Source organism: Myodes glareolus, chromosome 23 (genome assembly GCF_982192425.1).
Source record: "Myodes glareolus chromosome 23, mMyoGla1.1, whole genome shotgun sequence".
Classification (NCBI taxonomy): Eukaryota; Metazoa; Chordata; class Mammalia; order Rodentia; family Cricetidae; genus Myodes; species Myodes glareolus.
In genome coordinates, this window is record NC_142048.1 from 58,949,628 (window position 1) to 58,964,996 (window position 15,369).

General features: G+C 42.9%; 1 protein-coding gene and 1 long non-coding RNA gene across 4 annotated transcripts in view; one reads left to right on the forward strand and one right to left on the reverse strand.

Moving 5' to 3' along the window:
* Nalf1 (NALCN channel auxiliary factor 1) overlaps positions 1-15,369 on the forward strand; it is a 476,868-nt gene that overhangs the window by 123,755 nt on the left and 337,744 nt on the right. The window lies entirely within an intron of this gene.
* On the reverse strand, positions 811-7,144 carry LOC148118377 (uncharacterized). 2 transcript variants are annotated; one of them, XR_015736123.1, is made up of 2 exons: positions 2,468-7,144; positions 811-2,174 (listed from the first exon to the last, which is right to left on the reverse strand). It is a non-coding gene; the product is annotated as an uncharacterized LOC148118377 (long non-coding RNA). The 2 variants fall into 2 exon arrangements; XR_015736122.1 differs by having other exon boundaries at positions 811-2,197.

Consider the following 15,369-nt stretch of genomic DNA (forward strand, 5'->3'; position numbering starts at 1 on the left):
TTTCCTTGAATAGATGATCTCAACTAATATTGCTGAGTCTTGACTGTGTACAGTTAATCTGGAAGAGTTGGGAATCAAATCACGAATCGCTGAGCATTGTCCATCCCTAGTGGATTGCTCTTCTCTGACATCCAGCACTCCATAAACAGTCACAGGGAGAATGGATGTCAGGGCAGAATTGCTACCCTCCTGAGTGTGCACGTCCGCTCCACACCGAGGAAGTGCAGCTCAGTACTCTAGTGGTCTACTCCATGTGGTCGTGTGCATCCAACCCTGTTCTCAGCCGGATAGCAGGGAGAAATGTTAGAGTCTCTTTGACTTACAGAAAGCAACAAAAAAACCCAGAAGAAAGAGATTTGGAGTGCTTAATATCCATTAATTGCATATACTCATGATGCCTATTCAAATTTTTACTTTTACTTCATGTAAGACTATAAAGTTATTAATTATATAGAAAAGGTACCATAAAAATATTAAATATTATTACATATAGATACAAATATTTATTCCTCTTAAAATCTATTTACCAACATCCGCATGCATATTTGTCTCCAAATATGACTGCTCTCAGCATCCTCAAGAGGTGAAATGAAAATATGGCATAAGGTTGCTATCTGCACCTCTGTGCACGCAGCATATATGTGCAACGATTTGCAATTTAAATTTAACTACTGCAGTCTAAGAATTACTATGCAATTTAAATAATGCTTCAGAAAAACACTGATCCTCAAAGTGAAAGACTCCCCGCTGGGCGTCTTCCCTCGGGAGAGACCCCCATGTCCAAAGACCAGTCGAAAGCACGCAGCCGGATGCAAAATGCAAGAGGTTTATTTGGGGTACACAGGCACCTGTGGGCGACAAGGTCTCTCGGAGAACTTTGCGCCCCGCAGGTTGGGGGTGAGGGGTTTTTATAGGGGAGCAAAAAGCAAGGTTTACAGAAGCGAGATGCAGGGTGGTAAATTGTTAACCTAGATAACATTGAGGGGACTGCTTGGCGGTTTATTGTTCCTCTCATCCTGCCTTCCCCTTTTCTGGCTGGCGACTAGATGTCTGATAGCATAGCCCCTGATCCGTGATGAGCCCCGCTTTCTACGTGACTCAGGCCTCGCAATCTTCTCTTTCTTTGTTTCTATGGCCAGTTCATAAATTCCCTGTTTTGCAGCCAGATAAGGCTGTCCTTGCTCTAACCTCAGGTAGGTATCTTTGCTCAGCGGAGGCCTTTTATGGAGCTTGTTATTTGTTCAGCATTCCAGGAGGTCCTGAGCTAAGTTTGTTATTTGCTCATCCTTTGCAAGAACGGTATGACTGTGGTTAAAGCGAATTGGGGTCCTTCATTCCCCAATTTTTTTTTTTTTTTTTTTTTTAGTGCCTAGTTCTAACCATAGAACTAGATTTCAGTATCCTCTTGACCCTAAAAAAAACATTGTGTTGGAGGTGCAACATCAAAACCTGAACAGCACCTGTTCTTTTTCTAATAAAGGCAATATTAGTAGCAGAAGCAAAGTTAGGAGTGGTCCCATAAGGGAGGATATCAAAGTAGTCATCCAGGGAGATCTATTCGCATAATCCTCCATCCTTTAAGAATAACAAATCTAATTTCCTTCTATCCTGTAAGACCATTTCTGAGAGGGAAGTCAATGACTCTTCGAGTTTGGAAACAGATTGTTCTAAAGCCCTCAAATCTTAATACATTGAAGTACTGAGGGGCCTGCATTAGGGCAGCGGTACCTGTCCCAACACCGGCAGCTTCTCTAAGGCCCAGGATTACTGCTAGTGTCAGAGAAATAGGTTCTCGTCGAAAGCGAGATGGGTGCCTGTCAAACTCATACCAGTTGTGCAAGCACATAGTAATCTTTGGTAACGTCAAAAATTAACATTGACATGCAAGGCATCAAACCTGTACTACAAACCCATCATCTATCTAAACCAGGAACCAAGTACCAAGTGTCAGGAGTCTTAGGGCCCTTTAGAGTCTCATTACATAACCTCAGTAAAAGTCTGTCTATGATTAGTCCTCTAAACCCAAGCCTTTTGACTGGTAGCTTTGTCAAAAGCCTCGGATACTGTAGTTTGGGTAGTTCAGGAGCTCGCTTCATGTGGGGGGCGTGGATCCAGGCAGAGATGCATACTTCTTTCAGTTGTTTTCAGATCTGATGTCTCTCCATTTCAAGGACCTTTAGACAGGGAAAATAAAGGTCTAGAAAGAGTAACGTCAGGATTACACATTTTATCCAACTCAGTGAGCAGTGGTAGTTCTCCACATAGGATCTCATAGGGGATGAGTTTAAATCGCCCCTGGGGTATTCCAAACCTGGAACAGGGCAAAAGGGAAGGAGGGCTGTCCAGTCATTTCCGCAGGTCTCTTTTAGAATTCTATTTATCCTTTCTATCTGTCCTGACTCTGGGGTCGGTAAGCACAATGTAATTTCCAATAGATCCCCAATTGGGCGGCCAGTCCCTGACTTACCTGGGCAACAAATGCAGGTCCATTATCAGATCCAATTACCTTGGGTATCCCAAACCTTGGGAAGATTTCTTCTTTGATCTTCTTAGCCACCGCATTGGCTGTCTCAGTCCTGGTAGGAAAAGCTTCTACCCAGCCTGAAAAGGTATCTATAAAAACTAATAAGTACTTGTTGCCATATCTGGCTGGCTTAATTTCTGCAAAATATACTTTCCAATAGGCTCCAGGCCAATCGCCCCTGAGCCTCTTCCCAGGAGCATATATGGAGTGTCCTGCATTAATCATAGCACAGTCCTTGCAGTTTTTGACTACTTCTTCTGCCAAGACAGAGAGTCTGTCGTCTGATTTTCTTTCAGCCACAGCATCTCAAGCTTTTTGGTGTCTTGGCCAAGTATATGTCTTTTCCTGCAGATGTTCTGTATATTGCTCCATGAATATGAGCAGTGGCAAAAGCATACCTGCTGCCAGTGTAGATGCTGAGACTTCTCCCTCTGTCATTCGTATCCAAGCAGCAAGTCCGGCTTTTTGTGCCAACGTCCTTCAGGGAGGCTATGCCCAGGCCATTTGCTTCCCATCCACCATTGCTGTCCCCGCCTTCCGCTTACCTTCAATCACGAAACAGCTGCCATCTGTACACCAGCTCGGACTTTCAGGCCACGGCTGATCCTTCAGATCATTTCTGGTGCCAGCTTCTCAGCGCATTGATGAGTAGACGAGATGTCATCAGTCTCAGGCAGTAGGGTAGCGGGATGGAGGACAGCAGGGGGAGCGAAGGTCACTGGTTCAGTCAACAAAAGGCTTTAATCATCTCCAGCCTGGTTTGAGTAAACCCGATCTGGGCCTTCAGCTTCATTAGCAAGTCTCCTTCTAATAAAGATAGGACGCTCGGGGATAGCCAGGAAGGAATGAGTCATTTGTCCTCTCCCCAAATCTACAGTTCGTGAGGTGGTCCACAGATACTGTTTCTATCCAGTTGCTCCAATTATTAAAGTCTTTTATTCTCTCCCCTCTAATCATCTTTTGCTAGGGTCAGTACCTTAGAGTCCCTTCCTTTCTTCTTTGGGCAATTTCTTGCCCAATGTTCTTTTTCTTTGCAATAAGCACATCGTCCTTTGTCCAAGGGGTGCCTGTCCATGTTCATCTTTGGTCTTCTGTTGCCCAGGTTCCCTATCTGTCTATGTTCTATCTTTTCTTTCTCTCCTACCATTGCGGCCAAAATTCCCTTTTGTCTATGATCCCTCCAGTCCTCTTTCTTCTGCCTCCATCTCTCTTTCTCAGTTTTTCGCTTATGAAACATTTTCTCTGCCTCCTTAATTAAATCCTGTAACTCTTTTTAACCATAATATCTGATGCTGACTGTCCTATAAAGGCCATAGGTACCATTGACCTCCTTCTGCCAAGACAACCTCTGAGGGTCAATGGGGAGTATAATGCCTGTAAGCCTCCTTTAAATGCTCAAGAAACATAGATGGCAGAGCCCTGCAGTGATGGACTGTCAGCTGCTCCCCACCTGCTTTAAGTTATACATGGGGACCTAGATAAGGCCCATCTGTTTATATATTTTTTTAACCAAAATTTTTCCTTGCTTTTAGACAACATAGCAAAAATTTCTCTTGCTTTTAGACAACATAAAAACTCTTACCAAAGTCTTTCTTGTGGTTTTTCTCAGTGGGGATATATGGCTATGTTTTAAACTAGAACAGCATACAAGAACAGCATATAAAATCCTATACCAGTGTGAAACATTTGAGATCAGCGATAGGCTCTTTTTTAAAAAAAATAAAACATTAACCAATGATAATTTTTAAACAAGAACAGCACATACCAGTACGAAACATTTGAGACCAGCAATTTTTTTTTTAACATTAACCGACAATAATTTGTAACCAGCCCCTATAAATGATGACAGATATTTATAATAGTTATAACCCATAGGATCTGAAAGAGCTCTTTAAGGCTGAGAGCCAAACTTGGGGTGAGGATACATATTTCAAGGCTGTCAAGGCCTGTGCCACAAAGACCTTGTCCCTCCTCATTTGAGCTGGCATGTAGCACACCAATCAATGACATACAGCACTTCCACCTAGACACAGCATGCCAAGAATATCTCTGTTCCCACCCATTCCTAAGGAAGGAAAAGGCAAAATAGAGTAAGAGATAAGAGGTTGAAGGTCATCTCTGCTGCCTTCATATGAATCTTCCACAGCAGGACATTCAGCATCTACTGGGTCATCTTTTTTTCTTTATTTCTCTTGTCAGTCTTGCTGGCACCCAAATGTATGTCAGCATTCCTAGAAAAACATAAACAAAACTCTCCTCCCAAATTAATATTTAAGAGTATTAAAAATCTCAGTGTAAAAATTCAGCACAATCAGTACTGGAAGTAGGCTGGTTTTGAACTTAGAGACCTATAAGTCTCTGTTTCAAAGAGCAAATCTTGTTTGCCCGTGCCATAAAAGCAGGCCTTAGAATTAAACCGTTTTAAATCTGGCACAGATGAGATTATTGCTCTAAAAATATGAGAAAACCGCTTTCCTGTTCCCAGCCTGGAGTCCTAAGATAACACAGTCACTGGGAATCGAACTTACAACCTCTGGAAGGGAAGGCAGTGCTCTTAACCTCTGAGCCATCTCTTCAGCTCTGCTATTCAGATGAAAAAAAGCCTCTAAGTCTAGCATTGTTTATCTTATCTTATCCGTTGCCTGAGGATAAGTCCGCCTCTGTTACCTAGGATACGGGTAACCAGCAGCAGAAGGCGGCGGCTTCGACAGCTCCGCCTCTGAGGCACGGCCCACTGTGGCGCGCTCAAACAAAGGCATGGCCCTGCCCGGGCCTTGCGCGTTTCCGCCGGCGATCTGTACACCCTGAATGAGCCCGCCCATGTTGCTATGGAAACGCAACTTTCCGCACAGCCCGTGCTCAGGTGCAGAAAAGGTCCTCCGAAAACCGCAACCCTGCCAGAAGGCCGGGACACATAGCCTCTGATGTCAGTCACTTTAGCCCGCCCAAGCCGCAGCAGTGACCTGGCTTTTCCTAGACGCCTCTGCGGACTCCAGCAAATTCCCGCCAGCATCTGGTTAGCATGGCCACGCCTCCCGGACGAGCCAGCACTCTCCGGTGCTGTTCTGCACCTCCCTCCCGAGCAGCCGGGACCATAGGCGTGCGCCACCGCGCCTGGCCCAACTCCGTGTCAGTTAGCCACTGCAACGGTTGCCCAGTATTTCAAACATACATATGAGAGCCAGGCATAGAGCTCTCCCATCAAAATTAGGCGAGAATCACCTCAAAAACTCTGTGGCTCTTTAAGAACAGGGAAGACAGTTGTCAGACACGATCAAACCCCGCCTCCCTACGAGACTCCTGCCCCAAGTCTTTATCAGCCGGTACGCAGGTGGATGGAGAGGGGACGGAAGCCGTGGTTTCCCGTACCCCATTGTCCTCATAGTCCCGCCTTCAGTTACCTCATTTTTTTTCTGCTGTTTTTTCAAATTCCTCCTGCGCTGAACTTAAGGGATTTTTCTTCCCCGTTGCTTTTTGTACCTTCTTCCAGATACCTTAACTTTGATTCTTTAAACAAACAGACAAACCATAAGCTGCACAATAGAACAGACTGACAATCAAACACGCTGCTCAAACGGGGCTATTACAAAGAGGCTCCGGACACCTCGGCCCCCCAAACGAACCTCGTACCTCGGACAAAAGTCCGACTCTGGCCGTGGGTTCAGACAAACGAACCTCGTACCTCGGACAAAAGTCCGACTCTGGTCGTGGGTTCAGACAAATGAGCCCGAAAATTCGAGCTCCCAAATTCCCGCGGGACGTCTCCCGGGGTGCGGGGGGGAAAGTCTGAGCTCGTCAGCTCCTCTCCAAGGCCCGCCAAATACAAATCGACCCAGCTGAATCGTACAAATTCAAATTCGCAGCGCAACAATCAGACGCAAACGACGCAGGACATACAACATAGAACATAAAACATAGAACATAGAATGCTGGCCAGCTCACCTCACCTCCCAGCAGTGATTCGGCGGTCTCTGGGATAGGGGCCTCAACTTCCCGGCCCATGCACCAAATGAAAGACTCCCCGCTGGGCGTCTTCCCTCGGGAGAGACCCCCATGTCCAAAGACCAGTCGAAAGCACGCAGCCGGATGCAAAATGCAAGAGGTTTATTTGGGGTACACAGGCACCTGTGGGCGACAAGGTCTCTCGGAGAACTTTGCGCCCCGCAGGTTGGGGGTGAGGGGTTTTTATAGGGGAGCAAAAAGCAAGGTTTACAGAAGCGAGATGCAGGGTGGTAAATTGTTAACCTAGATAACATTGAGGGGACTGCTTGGCGGTTTATTGTTCCTCTCATCCTGCCTTCCCCTTTTCTGGCTGGCGACTAGATGTCTGATAGCATAGCCCCTGATCCGTGATGAGCCCCGCTTTCTACGTGACTCAGGCCTCGCAATCTTCTCTTTCTTTGTTTCTATGGCCAGTTCATAAATTCCCTGTTTTGCAGCCAGATAAGGCTGTCCTTGCTCTAACCTCAGGTAGGTATCTTTGCTCAGCGGAGGCCTTTTATGGAGCTTGTTATTTGTTCAGCATTCCAGGAGGTCCTGAGCTAAGTTTGTTATTTGCTCATCCTTTGCAAGAACGGTATGACTGTGGTTAAAGCGAATTGGGGTCCTTCAAAAGTAGATATTTAAATTTCACGGAATATCTAAGGTGGGCTTCACTTGTTTAAAAAATTCATGTAATTACTTGCAGTTTTATCCAAACTGCACACTAGCAGCATGGTATTCTGGAGGAGCAACCTAATGAGCTGAGCCCTACATCCAGCACTGCCGTGATGTCTAAGCCCCCGGCGCTAACATTGTCTATATGATATATAGGATCTCAAGTCACTTTTGAACCATTGTCAACACCTTGTTTTTCCTTCTAACACTGGGAAAACTAGTCTATAAAACACACTATTTTAATCCAACAGAAAGTTGTTGTTTTATTTTCATCAAACTTTTGTTCTTATTCTCATTTTATAGCATGTTGGCACACCTTGGCAGCATACCTTTTGATAAAATGGGATGTGCGAGATGGCCTTTTAGTATCTTGGCCATTTGTGTCAAGCGATATTTAGAGTGATGGTTTTGCATTTATTCTGCATAGCCAGTGCTTTTCTCTGGCTCCTCTCTGACCTATTTCACGTATCAGCCTCGCACACATATATACACTTTGTGCAGCACACTAACGGGACTCTATGCAGGCAGTACTGAGGGGTCTCTGAAAAGGTCCCATACACCAATAGAGAAGTGTTTATTTCATCTAGATGTCTAGGTTTTCATAAAGTCAGAATGTGAAAATCAGGGAGACAGAGGTTCCTGAAAATATATAGTACTGTCATTAAACCCAGACATACTTTTTGAAAAGTTAAAGTATTTTTGAGACTTGCATACGTGAGAATTATAGCTGCATCATATCCCCTCCCTTCTCTTCCACCTTCAGCTCCTCCCCTTGTCTCCTTTACTCCCTCTCAAGGCGATGACTTTTTCTCTCATATATATGACAGGGGATAGAGAGGAGAGAGACAGAAAGACAGAGAGAGAGAGAGAGGGAGAGAGAAAAAGAGGGAGGGAGGGAGAGAGAGGGAGGAAGGGAGGGAGGGAGGGAGGGAGGGAGGGAGGGAGGGAGGGAAAGAAGTGGGAGGAGGGAGAAGGAGAGGGAGAGGGAGGGAAGGAGAGAGAGAGAGGGAAGGAGGGAGGGAGGGAGGGAGGGAGAGAAGTGGGAGGAGGGAGAAGGAGAGGGAGAGCAAGAGGGAGGGAGGGAGAGAGAAAGAGAGAGAGAGAGAGAGTCCTGCTGAATCCATCCAGTGTTATTTATATTTACATGCATTTAGGACTGACTCCATGATACTGGGTAACCTAGCAAGAAGACTGATTCTTTCCCTCTCAGCAACCATTGTCTACACCTCTCACCTCTTCATCCCAGGTGCAGCCTCTTGAGAACTTCCCATGTCTGCATTTACATGTCAGCTGCGCTGTCATTGCGCTGCTCTTTGTTTAGGTAACTGTAGTGTTGGGATTTCATAGGTGCAACTTCTTTTCCGTAGACAGAAGACAATTTCACACAGACATCCTTGTCCGCTGCCTCTAGAAGTCTTTCTGTCCCATCTTCCAGGATGTTTTCTGAGCCCCACGTGAAAGACTCTTGTTGTAGATTTCTCAGGTGAGGTCTGGGCATCGCACACTTAGTTGTTCTTTGCCCTTTAACCGGTTGTGTCTTTCTGTAACTGTCCCTGTTCATCGTCAAAAGAAGCATCTTCTACAGTGACGAGTGAGAGCTGTAGTTAACTCTGTAGGTAAGTTAGAAACTACACTGGTTTAGGTAACTGGCAGTAATAGTTACCCCACCAGGGTCTCAGAACTTGCCAGCCATGCGTAGCTAATTGGCTTTACATCACCAGGCATGAATTTCCTACTATGGAACAGACCTTAAGTCCAACCAATTGACCTAAGATATAAATGCCACTACTGAACTTTTTGGGACATCTTACCATGTTGGTTATTATTATAGTTCATAGGTTTTTCTTTAATCTATTTTCTTTATTCATCAAGGATAAGAATTTTAGAATGTTTTGTATTAGCTTCCTAATACAATGAAGTGGTAAAGCCTGTTTTTAAGACGGTTGATACATGGGCTCCTGAACATGCTCTGAGTGGCAGAGAATGCCCGAGGGCGGAAAGGTGAGAAGAAACTCAAGGCTGGCAGAGGAATACAAGCAGCGCAAATACCTCCACACTGCTGACAGAAATCTAGTTTTCTCAGGTGATGGAACACCTCGCACTGGTAAGGAAGCATGAAGTTTATTCTCCAGGGACTACTCTCCTCATGGAAAGGCATTTATTGAACAAGGTTAAATTCTTCTCAGCATCATTACTCCAGTACTCACAGGGAAAGTAACATAGCAAGCTCTAAATGAGAAGGAAAAATATAATAATATAAAGGCTTTTCTGCCAGCATAACAGTGTCAGTTTAGGACTTTCCTGTCAGGATGTGGGTGGTTAGGGAATTACTAAGGAAAGTTTTTGATTTGTTACGGCAGGTGACAAATTCAAATGCTCTTTTTATTAATTTTTTAGCATGCAGATAATTGAATACATTATGGTATGTTCCTAATTATATATCACTCAACTATGGTCATATAGACCATCTCTCCCCGTACCCACCATTGTCCATGTTCCTGTTTCCCACTGGTTGACTTCTTTCCCTCTGATAAACCCCTTTTTTATTTTTAGGTTGTACATAAATCCAGAGGCTGCACATTGAAAAGACATATATATATATATATATATATATATATATATATATATATATATATATATGGAGACAGAGAGAGAGAGAGAGAGAGAGAGAGAGAGAGAGAGAGAGAGAGAATAATAATGGCTTCTGCTGAGTAGAGGGCCAACTCCTAGTTCCAAGCAGGATCCTGAGGGCATCATGTCTGTGAACGGTTCTGTTCTTTGCTGTTTTCTCTGTTGTGATCTACAGAGTAATTCAAGGGTAAAAGCCTTTACTGAAAAGATGGACTCTTATACTCTTATTACACCAGGCATGTGCAGAATAGGAGGTGGAATTGCTGCCTCCTTTGGAACACTGCACTGCAGGGACCATGCCTCTTCATTCTAGAGGGAGGAAGAGAAGAGAGGAAGGAGCAAAGAGATGAAGGAAACCGCAAATAAAAAAACGTTTCTTCGCACATTTTATAATTGTTTACAAAATGCTTTTCTTGGGGGAGGGTTTTGAAAGCCCTTAATACAACCATGAATTTAGTGATACAGACAAGCATGGGCAGATTTATCTGTTTGATTCCTAGCCTCATGCTTTTAGACTTTTGTTCCTACCTGTTCTGTGATATTTTTACAAGGTGTTTTGAAAGAAGTAAGGACCCTGCCTGGCAGATCTCACAGACTGAGGATGGAACACATATATACAAATGTGACCTTCTCACTATGATACATCCTCAGGGAAAGGGCAGGCTCCAACCCTCTCTGTGTACCACTGGAATGCAGCAAGGCTAATAACATGTAGGCTCTCAGACTCTTCTTGCCTCTTATCCAGAACTAAAGGTAGGGCTGCCAAAATGGTTCAGGTGGTATTGACACGTGCTGCCAAACAGGATGACCTGAGCTCAATCTCTAGGACTCGAACGGTAGAAGAAGAAAGCCTACTCTCTCACGTTGCTCTCTGGCCTCCACATGCATGCCAAGGCGTGTGCGTGTTCCCCCACCACACACACACTCAAATGAGATAAGGGTTGAGTTCCATATCCTCGTTTTATGGGAAATTACCGCTTTTGAGCAACGTGAGCATTGTAAGGATTTCAAGAGACTGGTAAGAATTCTCACTGTCAATTTAGAGTGTGAAAAATAAATGTAAAAATTCCAGTTAATGCAGTGCTTTGCGACAACATTCTGTAATGTTCATTTTAGCCTCGTGGTTATGGAGGACGGTTAATGGAGTCTGAGTCTGGAGGGTTCCTGCTAATTGCATATTTTCCTGTCCAGCCAAAATGATCACTAAGCTGTCTGGCATGAATTCATCTACAATGTAAGGTTGGCTAGAATCCTCCAGAAGTGTAGTCAATATATCTTTCATTATCAGAAATTAAACTTGGGGACATGAAATGAGCCTCTTGGTGTTCTTAGGGGGACAGTCTGGATTGCCAGTGAATCTCGCAGCTCCTGGGATGAAAGCATGCTGGTTGATGGCTACTGGCACATTTTCTTTTCTTTTGGGTCATCAAAATCCTTATCTTCCCAATACCAAAAGGCTTTACCAGCTACATGAAGCCATGTTGGTGGTTGTCTTAAATTATCCCATTGACCTTTGGCCTCTGGGCTCTTATCTTTGTCTATGTCTGTATTCTTTACTACTTTCTCTGTGTCTGGCGGTGTAGCTGGGTGGCTGGGTGGCTGGCCCTGATGTCATTCTCTCCTTCTCACGCTCCTCCTTTCCCTCGTTTCTTCTATTTATCTTCTCTTCCTGCAGCCCTGCCTGCCCTCGCTCCTGCCTTGCTATTGGCCGTTCAGCTCTTTATTAGGACCATCAGCTGTTCTAGACAGGCACAGTAACACAGCTTCATAGAGTTAAACAAATGCAACATAAACAAAAGTCACACATCTGAAAATCATATTTCCCAACAATTTGTGACTTCATTTCCACCAACACGAATGGCCCCCAAGTTTGAAATTCTCTGTCTATGTTAGAGAGTAACTTCAAGACTCCTCAATATGAAGACGGAATCAAATATTGTTCTTTGTAAATGGAGACTGCTCTTTCATTTATGGCTACCCAGACCCAAATAATCACACAGAAACTATGTTAATTACAACACTGCTTAGCCAATATCTTAGGCATATTCCTGGCCAGATGTGTCTCATTGTCATGAAAAGTCTAAGTTCTTAAACATTTTAAATGCTATATTCTGTAGGTCTTTGAAGTGTTGAAGATTTTCTATCTAACTAAAATATATCTCTATATACCTAGGAAACCTAACTAACATGACTATAAGTTTGACTATTATAAATGACTACCTATTAATCTTCAATTTTAATTATACATTTCATTTTTAAATTATTAAACATAATACCTTAAACAAGAACAGAAATTACATAAAACAAATTTGACCTTAAATTTGTATCAATAGACCAAGATCCATACCAATGCAAAGTATTCATCTCTATATCATCTCTTACATATTTTCTTTTAGAAAGAGGTTGACTGTGGTCATTAGCCATTTATACTCAACCCCTTTTAAATGAAAACAAGCATTTGTAAACAATCATTTTGAGAATTTGAATGTAGTTCTCTCTAAACTGTTTCCTGCTGTTTGTTGGGCGAAGCATTTTTACGGTTTATGGAGACCTTTTTGGAGGGATCTTGTTCCATCAAACCATGTTAGCCTGGAAGGATCCATAGGTTCTCATGTTTTGGGGAAGCAAAAACAGAACCTCTTTTCCAAAGTGACATATGTTTAGACCCAAATTTTGAAGTCAAGATACATTTATGTTGGTATAGCTTAGGAGCCCCCAGAATCATACATATGTCTCTCTCTGCAGTCAAATACATATATATATTCCATCCTGCATGGCTTACTTTTCTTTACTCCTTTAATCTATGTCTGTACTATTTTATATTACTTTTACTGTCTCTTTAAAGACTTTGTTTTATTTTTCAAACCTATTTCTTTATATAACTCTCTATACTCTATTTTTTTCTTTCTCCGAAGCCTATGTACATTTTTTAATCACACTGTGTCTTGTTTCAAGGTTATTTTTGTCTGAATCTTTCTTTATTGCATATCTGTAATCATTTTCTGACCATGAGTGCCTTTTTTTTAATGCTAAGTGTGCATGACTAGGACCAACCCCACAGCCCACAGCCCTGCCTGTTTGTTCCACCTTGTCCAACAAGGGGGAGGCATGCTCACCGTCCCAACTCCAGGGATGCAGCAGGTCTACGTTGCCATTAAGCAATTTGTAGCATGCTGCTCACAGACCCCATTTAAGTGCTTCATAACTGCTCCAACATGAACCAGGAAGCCAGCTCTTAAAGAAGACATGCAGGGTTTTTTGTTTGTTTGTTTTGCTTTTGTTTTGTTTTTGTTTTTTTGCTTTTTTTTGTTTGTTTGCAGCTGATGCTAAGTCAGGAAGCCTCTTCTTGAAGGAATTATGTCTCTGCTTGCCTCTAACATAGCCCACTCAAGAAAATGCTGCTATGAAGAAGTATTGCTTAACTTTTGTTTTTTGTGTCTACAATTCCTTCCCAAGGTCTCTCAGCATTTATGTGAATGTAGTTGACCCATATCGCTGTGCCATTTTGTAAACAGAGACTGTTCATTCATTTCTGGCTACCCAGACTAAAATAATCACACAGAAACTGTATTAGTTACACTTTGGCCAATAGCTTAGGCATATTTCTTGCTAACTCTTGTATCTTAAATTAATCCATTTCTATTAATCTATGTATTGTCACGAGGTTGTGGCCTACTGGTAAGGTTCTGGTGTTCTGGTGTCGTTCTCCTTCAACAGCTCCATGGCATCTCCCTGACTCTGCCTATTCTCTCTATGTGTCTCTTTCAGTCTAGCTATATTCTGCCCTTCCCTAGGCCAAAGCAGCTTTATTCATTAGCCAATAAAAGCAACACACAGACAGAAGGGCATCCCACATCATTCTTCCATCTTCTGCTTTTGGTTCTGCCCTGATGCCTTCAGTCAGGCTCTTAGTGCCTGCAGCCCAGTAATTATCACACACATGTTATGTTATGAATACATAGCTTTATGGAACTTGCATAACAACCAATACCTCTGCTGCCTTCAGCAACAGTCCTGGAAGGGGTGGGTGTGAGTGGGCACACTGTTCCACCTTCAACCAAGAGAGAAGAAAACAACAATGCTTGGTCCCTAAGGTAGCATTGCTGCCTTGAGCCTGCTTGCTTTCCAATCTGTTTACTTTGTATCCATAGACTTTTTAATTATTGTAACTGTTTCATTTTAATACTTTCTTATATATTGCTGAGAATTCCTCACCTTCATACATAGAATCAAATCTGGTCTCCTAGTCATATATAAATACTGACAGAAATCTCAGATGTTCATTCATGTAAGATAAATCAAGATTGGGTTGTGTGATTTGACATATATAACTGCAGTGGTGTGAGGTTAGCGTGTCTTGGCATACCCAGGGCCTGTCACTTCCAGTTTGTTGCTCTTCACAAAGAAAGAATTCAGGATCGAGAAACTGCAGATTAACACCAAAGCCAAAACTGATGAACCCACTGTGAGTCTTTCAGCGGGTCTCTTTCCATGTCATACATCTTTAAATGTCAGATAACTAAGGAACGTATAATCCTTAAGTGTTTGACAATGGCCGCATTTTGCGAAAGACTTACAATTACAGCCACCAGATGGTGCAACTTCATTGTACATGCCCTGTAGGTGGATCCGTGGTGCCCCCTTAGACTTTGGCCTGATTGGTAGGCTGGCCCTGTGGCTTTTCCTTTAACCACACTGTTGACCAGTCACATAAACTTCATCTTAAACACTGGGTAGCTGAGTGGATAGGACCTGACATGTTTGTGTCATGGTGCTGGGGACCATTGTTTCAGCATGGCTGTAGGATACAGTATGACACCAGGTGTAAGGTCTCCTCCAGGAGAGGCTGTTATATAAAGTGATGACGCCACAGAGCTGTCACAGTTTGCCACAGCTTCCCTCTTAAATTCCATGAGCAGAACCATTAACGGTTCAGAAGTATTCCTCAAGAACAAACCATAAAATTTTCTGACCTTTTTTTCTACGAAAAGTTTTATTTGCATATAAAAAGAGTCAGTAAAAATAAATACATAGAAGATTCGGTAAATATGCCTTCTAGAAAAAGCAGTTTAGTATGAAATAATTAATCCTATAATCCAGGTGTTAAATGCAGGTGTTTGCCAAAGAAAATACCTGATTTATTCATTTTAAATACAGCAAAATATATAACTCATAAACCCCTCCAACAACTGCACTGTCAGTGAACCTTCAAAACCTCTTACATAAGTGTGATTATTGCCCACGCTCATGAAACCCCAGAGAGCGCCTTCAGACCTTTGTCAGTAGAAGCAGAATACAGCCTGATGTCCTCTGGTGGTGTTGACATTTTAATCTCCAGATGTTTAATTCAAGACATCAGAATCCTTGTATGACTAATCTAACCTGTCACACAAACCCTGGAGACTCTTAAGTTCTCATAAGAAAAGAACAATATGCCTCTTTTCAAATGCCGAAATCAGTGCCAGTAACAGAGTAAAGATTCAAGGCATAACTTGAAAGAAATGTTTAATAAAAAGACACATACCCAATTAAGATCTTGTATTAAAATGATACAAGAA